The sequence below is a fragment of the Xenopus laevis genome, chromosome 4L (genome assembly GCF_017654675.1).
Source record: "Xenopus laevis strain J_2021 chromosome 4L, Xenopus_laevis_v10.1, whole genome shotgun sequence".
Lineage (NCBI taxonomy): Eukaryota > Metazoa > Chordata > Amphibia > Anura > Pipidae > Xenopus > Xenopus laevis.
Genome location: NC_054377.1, coordinates 67,845,201 through 67,853,520, shown reverse-complemented (window position 1 = coordinate 67,853,520; position 8,320 = coordinate 67,845,201). Strand labels below are relative to the sequence as shown.

At 38.5% G+C, this 8,320-nt stretch overlaps 1 long non-coding RNA gene across 2 annotated transcripts; it reads left to right on the top strand.

Annotated features, from left to right (window-relative positions):
- Window positions 1-1,762: 1,762 nt before the first annotated feature.
- Window positions 1,763-5,336, top strand: LOC108714135. 2 transcript variants are annotated; one of them, XR_001935311.2, is made up of 3 exons: window positions 1,763-2,745; window positions 4,633-4,714; window positions 5,028-5,336. It is a non-coding gene; the product is annotated as an uncharacterized LOC108714135 (long non-coding RNA). The 2 variants fall into 2 exon arrangements; XR_001935310.2 differs by lacking the exon at window positions 1,763-2,745 and adding an exon at window positions 3,664-4,002.
- The last annotated feature ends 2,984 nt before the right edge of the window (window positions 5,337-8,320 follow it).

Sequence of the window (8,320 nt, the reverse complement as noted above, 5' to 3'; positions counted from 1 at the left end):
TATATAGGTACAGGTATTGCCTGCTTACTAGACATTTTGTGCAGTCTTTATTACAAAACATAGGTCACACTGTGTCATCATGGTAGTGGTGGTTAGCTTTTATCCCCAGTGAAAGATCTAAAGTATGCAATATCCCTATCAGCCTGGCAAAGAACCAAGGAAAATGCAACTGAGACATCAATTTGCATGACTACAAGAGAAGGCATGTATATTATTATGATGCAATGGTACCACGCCCCCTCCCTTCTGCACACATTATTCACTTACATGGCGACTGTTGGGGGAGCAATCAAAATAAAGGCATAATTCTCCACATTTACATATCTTAACATATATTTCTACAAACCCAAAAATATTTCTGTTGGGAAATACCACTTGGTACTGTTGGGGGTCTATTGGACTATTAGGGGTCATGCATCTGAATGACTAGGCAAACTATTGCTACAGAAAACTTCTTCCAGCAACAGATATACTATAGTAATGATAGAGGGTGAATACACAGGGACCTATGAAACATTTTTTTTCCTAACAAAAAACATTTCTTGTTACATAGATCCCTGTGTATTGGCTATTCCTTATACGCACAAAAATATTTTCTTTAAATGGATCTTATGGAAGCTTGTCTCATAATTTGGATATTTCTGGATAAGGAAACATGTCTCTTTAATTTATCCACCTAAAATTTTTGTGTGCCTAAAGCTGGGATAAGCCATCATACTCTGCCCTAGGGAAGATTGTTTAGTGTTACAAAACTCTATGGAATATTCATTATAGAGAATCACTCTGAAAATTTGACAAAATGTACTATGAAAATATTTTATATTATGAGCTTTTCTTGCTGCATACATTTTCATTTCCAACTTCATTAAATACTTCCTAAAAAGCATAAAAACTCTTTTTCTTTTCTATATACTCCATCTATTAAATGTGCAAAACTCACTAGGCTATTTTGACTTTTCTTACATTACCCCACTTTGGGTGTTAATTATGCATTCCATGTGACAGTTTGATACAAGACTTTTCAGGGCCCATCCTCTCTTCCATGGTACAGTACTTTTGGTTAATTAAAACCCCAAAGTATCATGATCACATCAATACTCAAGGCACTCATAGTATGCTTCAAAGATAGTTTACTTTTTGGGCTCCTGCCCTACTGGTCCTAACATCAGGGCACTATAAACACAATAGTGTGTGTGGGACCTGCTTGGTACTTAGTGTCTATTGCTACTGTATGTTCCTTAATATCAATTCTACACATTGATTTACTAATCATCATAGACAGGGTCCCCATTGAGACACATACAGTACAAAGTCAAAGTTGAGGAGAACACAAGAAAGTGTTCTAGACCACTGCCTTCCTTATATATAATGGGGATTTATTTATGAAGCTATGTATAAATATTTATGCAGGAAAGACTATATAAAAAATGTGTCCAATAAATGGTATATTTCTAAAGCTATGTATATATCCATATGCATTGTTTAACAGTATTCATCACGATTGCATTCATAAATTACAAAAGCTGACTGTTATAAGGGTGTGTGTTTCCTTTTACACCACCAGAAGTAAGCATTAACTAGCATTCGATTCAGTGGCGTAACTAGATATTACTAGGCCCCACAGCAAATTCTTTTTCAGGCCCACAAAATGTTTAGAGGTTGACTTGTTTCTCCAATATTTATTGAAATTGTATATGAATTAGGGCCTCGTGGGTCCCCTATACCTCCTGGGCCCCCCTGCAGCCGCAGGGTCTGCTTCCTCTATAGTTACGCCCCTGATTCGATTGTTTTATAAACAAGAGAGGAACAAACATAAATAATAGACAAACATGCAGAATATATCTGATGCTCCCAATTAAATGTGCAGTCTCCCTTTCACTGTCAATACGAGATCCAAAGAGCATAACCATTTAACTGAAATGTAAGTGCTGTTTATGAACGTTATTTGCCCTTTTTGTCCTTTGTCTTTATCAAATTGATTATACATCCATCATTTGGGAAATTCAACATAACAGCAATATCTTGTCAACTCTCTCTCCTCCTATATACTAGTAACCTGCCTGTCATTGCCTGATGTTGTCTTCATGTTCTGTGGGTCTACTATTTGTGTTTAAGTCTGTGTGTCTAAGGTTTTTTTTTTGTGCATTAGTATGTAAGCTTATAATTGCACGCGTGATTTTGTGTGTCAGCTTTGGTTATGCCAGTGTCTAGTTGTCTGTACTTATGTGACTCAAATTATGTGTGTCTTTCTGCATTTTGTCTTGTTTTATGTGTGCAAGCTACGAGTGTGTGCTTGTTTATATGCAGGTTTGAATGTATATTTTGGTTTGAGATTGCTTGTGGGCATCTGTGTTACTGTATTTCTATTTTTCACATGCAATTATACGAGGTTCACATTTAATTATACAGAGGTTTTATCTACTGTGATGTGATAAAAGGAAAATGCAGGTCAGTTCCGGGGTTAAGGACCCTGGATGAAGGATATCGCAGTTAAAAACCTGCATAGTTATTCTTCTTGAGGGTATCCAGGGCTGGAATGGATGAAAGGATCTGGGCGGGCCTTCCATTCCACTCCAGATTGACCTGGGTGTGGTGTTTCATTTTAGGGTGTGTGAGAGCTGAGAAGCCTGCTGTGAATTCAAGCTGGGAGTGACACAAAGATATACATACAGATTTGCCTACTGAAACTACAAGCCTGGGGCCATTGCTTTGCACACCAGACACTGAAGAAACTGAGATGAATCGGTAAGTTCTGGACTGTGATAAGGTTTATTTTATTTCAACCTGCTGAAAACTTATGTTTATACTGTCTGTGTGAACAGCTTCAAATAAAGTAGCCCAGGCTGAATTGGACTGAATTAAGGCTCTGTGTATTGATTCTGTGCTACAAAAAGTGCCGTGGTCATGATTCCAGCTACGTGAAATCTCATACTACAGTAAGTCAATGGGAGAGGTACCTATCCTATTTGGAAATTTTTATGGTCTGCTCTGGAATTAGCCTGAAAATCTGACTATTTCGTACTTTTCTGGCAAAAATCCGAAATCATAAATCATGCATTTTTTATAATAATATGGTCCAATCATGTATTTTAGTTTGGTTGGACTTTTTTAAAATAAAATAATCAGAATTTGACAAATAAGGCCCCCAGTGTCTTTTATTACATAACCCCTTAAGTGTCACACTGTGTGCACCAAATTGTATCACATGCAGTCCTCTGCACCAAGAATATTACATACTCCACAAATTCACCATAGGTGTATCACTTCCCTAGAACATCCACAGTAAACAATATTATTATAAGTTATTTATATCAACACATTTATGCAGCAGGAATTAAAGATCATTGCAATTGTCCATATCAACTGCTCTAGTTTAGCACCTATCTTTGTAAATGAGATCCAGAGTGTCAAAAAAACAAAACAGGAATATTATTAAAAGAACGAAAAAGAAACGGTAAGAAATAGGTAATAGTGCATTCTAGTCCATACCTGTAAGGTTTACAACGGGGAACCACTGTAACCAAGGATAGCCACTCCATGGGGAGTGGATATGGTGGAAGCCCAGAGGTGTAGCCATAGGTGATTGGAGGCAAAGACATGATGAAAGTAAATTGTAGATTTAATGGCATCCAGAACACAGAGAGCAAAAAGGCAGGAAAAGGCAAAAAAGGCTAATCAGGGTATCCACAAGGTGAGGGAAAAATGGGGAACACAGGAACAAAAAGGTACTCTCTCAGGAACAAAGTACAAGGTATTCAAAGACAGGGTTTCCAAGAATGAAGGTTTCTAGGTTTCAGATAACAAGGTTTTCAGGTTACAGGATACAGTTAACAAGATTCAGGTCAGGAACAAACAATTTACATTCAAAGCTCAGGGCGGGGTTTATAAAGGGAAGGTGATTAGGAATGGGAGACATATGAGGGTAAACGAACAGGCAGATAAACAGAAACATCAAACACAAGAATTCAGGATCAGCCCCAAGAGCCCCCAGTGGGTCATGAGGTAAATGCTGCAAGCGTCCAGAACAGCACAACAAGAGTTCAAGTCCTGGGCTGATCCTGACAATACCATTACTGGTTTTGTTGTACAATAACTTATCACCACTACCTGTTCCTGCCGGTGTTCTTCCTTTCAGTATCCTCACCCAGAACTGTTAGCTTTGCTCCTCTCTCAAATAAGACCTGGCAGCATCCAATTAGGCGAGGGCTTCTCCCGATGTGAAAGGCGGCGGTTAGAGGCAGAAATGAGAGCCGAGACCATGTAGCTTAGCTTGGGTTCTAGATTTAGGGTACCATTCGTGACAGTGACCTTTAGTTGTGTTTGGTTGATTTGGATGCGTGAAGTGTTTGGGTTCAGTAGAAAGTGTCATCATAGGGGATCTATGGCTAGATTAAATAATAGTGGAGAGAGCGGGCAGCCTGGTTTTGTTCCTCTGTTAATCATAAATCTTTCTGAGTTTAGGCAGTTTACTGTAATAAATGTACTTGGGTTGGAGTATTTTTTGAAGAGATTGAGCATTTGGATGCCAAAATGTTGATTTTTTAGTAATGGTCTAATATGTATGTGTGAAATCCGGTCGAAGGCTTTGTCTGCGCCTAGATTTAGTAATACTCTGTGTTTCCTTTTTTCCAGATTACAGTGATATACAGCTGTGAGGATTTTACGGAGGGCTTGCACTGGTTGTCTGTGTTTAAGGAAGCCTACTTGATGTTCGGTAAGTATTCTGGGAAGAATAAGTTGTAATCTGTCTGCCATTATTTTAGTCAAGATTTTTATATCTTGATTGAGCAGCAATATAGGTCGGTATGACATGCTGTCTGTTGGGTCCCTGCCTTCTTTTGGGATTAGTATTATTCTTGCTACATTGGCTTCATGCCATAATGGTGAGCCTTGCATTAGTTTGTTATAAAGATTAATTAAAAAAGGGAAGAGTTCAAGTGTTAGTAGTTTACAATATTCTGCAGACCACCTGGTCCTGGCGTCTTGTTACTTTTCAATTGTTTTTAAAATTTCTCCATGTGTTACAGGGGCATCGAGGATTTCTCTATCCTGGACAGACAACTTTTGAAGCCCGGCTTCCTGTAGGAATTTAAGGCCATCTTTCGGATTGTCCGTGGGAGCATTGTATAACTATTTGAAGTGAGTTGTCAGAATATCTTTTAATTGGTCTGGGTCTTTGGTTTGTAGTTTTTGTATATGGGGGTTGGTGATTTTGGCCAGAAGTTTTCCAGATTTGTTCCCCCATCTATAAAATATGTTTGCTGTATGATTTAAAGAGTTGTATGCTTTATCTGTTAATAAAGTATCTAAAAGCTGCTTTGTCTCATTGTATTTATTTTGTCTTCCTGTGAGCTAGTGGTTTTGAAAGCTGTATAATGTTTAGTCAATTCTCTTTGTAGTAGTGTATATTTTGCAAGAAGAAAATTCTTTTTTTGAATTAAATAGGAAAAAAATATGTCCCCTCAAAACAGGTTTTGAGGCCGCCCAAAGTCAATGGGGATCTTCTAAATGCTCTATATTATCATCTATACAGTTGGCCCAGTTTGATTTTAGAAATAGAGAAAAATCTTCGTTGGTAGTATGCAGGGAACCTCCAATTGGTTAAGCATGATTGGGGTTTAGATAATTCTAACTGTATCAATATTATAGCGTGGTACGAGATATCTATGGGGTGGATTTTAGCTGTGGCCAGATTGGGGAGCAGAGTCTGTGAGACAAATATGAAGTCTATTCTGTAGTGAGTCCCATGGACCCATGAATAGAGGGTACAGTATTTAGTGGTTGGTTGTAAAAATCTATACGTGTCTTTTATGTGTAGCATTTCACATAATGTGTGTAGGGGTTCAGCTCTATAGTGTGATTGTGGGGTTGGTTTACCTGATTTGTCCATACAGCTCTTCCATACCGCATTTGCGTCTCCACTGATAATAATGTTTGTCGCCCCCCCAGGAGCCAAGCCATTGTAAGACATCTTTGAAAAAAAAAATTATTGTCAGTATTAGAAGCATATATAATACACAAAGCCATGAATATCCTGTAAATTATATCCTTATAAACGGTGAGTTCTGATGTCATCAGTTATAAACGGTGAGTTCTGAGATGTGTAGTTAAGGTATCTGACTTTTGTGAGTTTGGTTAGTATCTGCCATGTGGATTTAACCTATACCTTTTCTTGGTTGAGGTATCAAGGGTGGGCAGTTGTTTCTAGGGTTAAGGTTGTCCCAGCGAGCAACCCTCATCCCTGGGTTATGTAGCCTGTAAGTTGTGTTGTATTGGTTAAATTGGATTTGTGTATCTAATCTCGAAATACTTGTCCTAAGTGTTGACAATAACAATAACTATATTATATACAAAATAAATAGTTTAGTCAACAGTAACATTATGTAACATTTCCTCTAACCAATTTACTTCCATTGTCCTTATTAACCAGTGTTAGGTGAGGGTGAAGGCAATCAGGGAGATGACATTAAGAGTCAGTATAAATTGCTGAATGCTAAGCAGCCGTGGACTCTTTGAACTCGGTGGAAAGTCTCAAGTATTGTCTCTCAGTTGTCTTGACGTTCTGGTGAAGTTCAAGTGACTTGATCTTGTGATCCAGTTGCAAGTTGTAGGTCTTTGCAGTAGATCATGGCTGCCTTAGGATCTTCGAAGAAAATAGATTTGCCATTGTTATTTTGAGTTTAGCTGGAAATAAGAGAGCAAACTCAAAGCCAGAGGAAAAAAGTGATCTGCAGATGGGGCCAAATTCTTGACGTTTCACAGCTACTGAGGCTGAAAAATCCTGGAATAGCAGTAGTTGGTGGTTTTCATAAGAAAGGTTCTTTACCTTTCTGTAAGCTGTGAGAATGTTAATTTTGTCCACATATTTGAGCAGTTTGAATATAACTTGTGAGTTTGTGGAGCAGAAGGGGAGCGTGGAGGCTCCGTGTCTGTGTTAGCTGCAGGGGAGTCTTGTTGTTTTTTCTTTTTGAATCTAATTTTAGTTACCCTTTGTGGCATTGTAGAATTTTGTCCCAAGAATCTTTTCATATTATAATTATGGGGTGTTTATTGTGGGTATTGAAGGATAGAATCCAACAGTGCTGCTTAGGGTGATCTCCCACTTGACTTCTTATGAAAATGTATCTCATAGTGCAAAAGTGTCTGGTCTTTCTAGGTTCCTTGTGCGAGTGAGTGAGGGGTTTGCAGAACTCTTTACATGATAAGTGAAAAGTAGTTCAAGGAAAAGTTTTTGTTTGTTTGATGACTTTGTGTTGGCATAGGTTACCTTTTTCCCTTTTTTTGTGCCTGGTTGTTGCACTTATTGTCCAGGTCTGTGGCACAGTTTTAAAAATATGGCTGGTGCGCATTGCAGCCTATGGGCTTTCCATGACTGGAGTCTGGGGTATGGCACCTGTGTCTGTATGGTGTTCGCCCTCCCATGACTGATATTGCGATGATTACATTACCACTTGGCATTTCGATCAGGTCTGCCTTTGTAGCAGTTTGGTGCATTTGGTGTAGTGCATCGTCCTGGTCCGCGGGATGGTGCACTTGTTTCTGGGGTTGCAGTGTGAGGGTGAGCCGACTGTTGACTTTTTAATTTTTCACCCTCAGTTTATTCGCTGCCAGTCTAACTGCTCGCTGTGTGGTGGATTGTGAGTTTTTAAGCTGTTATTTAGAGCTCTGGCTGCGGAGCTCGCTAAGATGCGGCCATCTTGTGGGTCCACCCCCTGAACTCAGAAATGACTTTTTAAGGAAGGGTACTTAAAAAGGGAAACAGACGCTAAGAGATCCAGTAGAGGAAGAAGAGGAAAAAGATTGACGCCACTACCAACTCCGCAAACGAGAGAAAATGAGGAGGAATATGTCTTGAATCTATCAAACAGAGATCTAACTGGTGAGGAAATTCATTGACTCTCTAAAGGGCTCTCCTTCTGTCCAACGTACAATTTCGATACACTTGCAACATTAATGGACATAAACAAATTTATTAGAAATATAATTTTAAAAAAAGTTCTATAAAGACAAGGAGAACGCCGAACTGGAGAGTAGTGAATCTCCGAATCGATTGGCTCCTGTATCTGAGGAATATGAAATACTGAATGTGTATGAAATGTCAAATGAGACTGATGAAAATGAAAAAACACCACTCACTTTTAGGGATAATAGTAGTAGAAATGCTACAATATGAGAATAATGAAACATGTTTAAATAAAGAAGGAATATTTGAAAAAGCAAACAATTCTACCCAGTGCACTACAGAAGTCTTCCTTTTTCAGAGATTCAATATTCTCCTTTAATCTAAACCAAAATCAGTAATTAGCATGGAGTTACATCT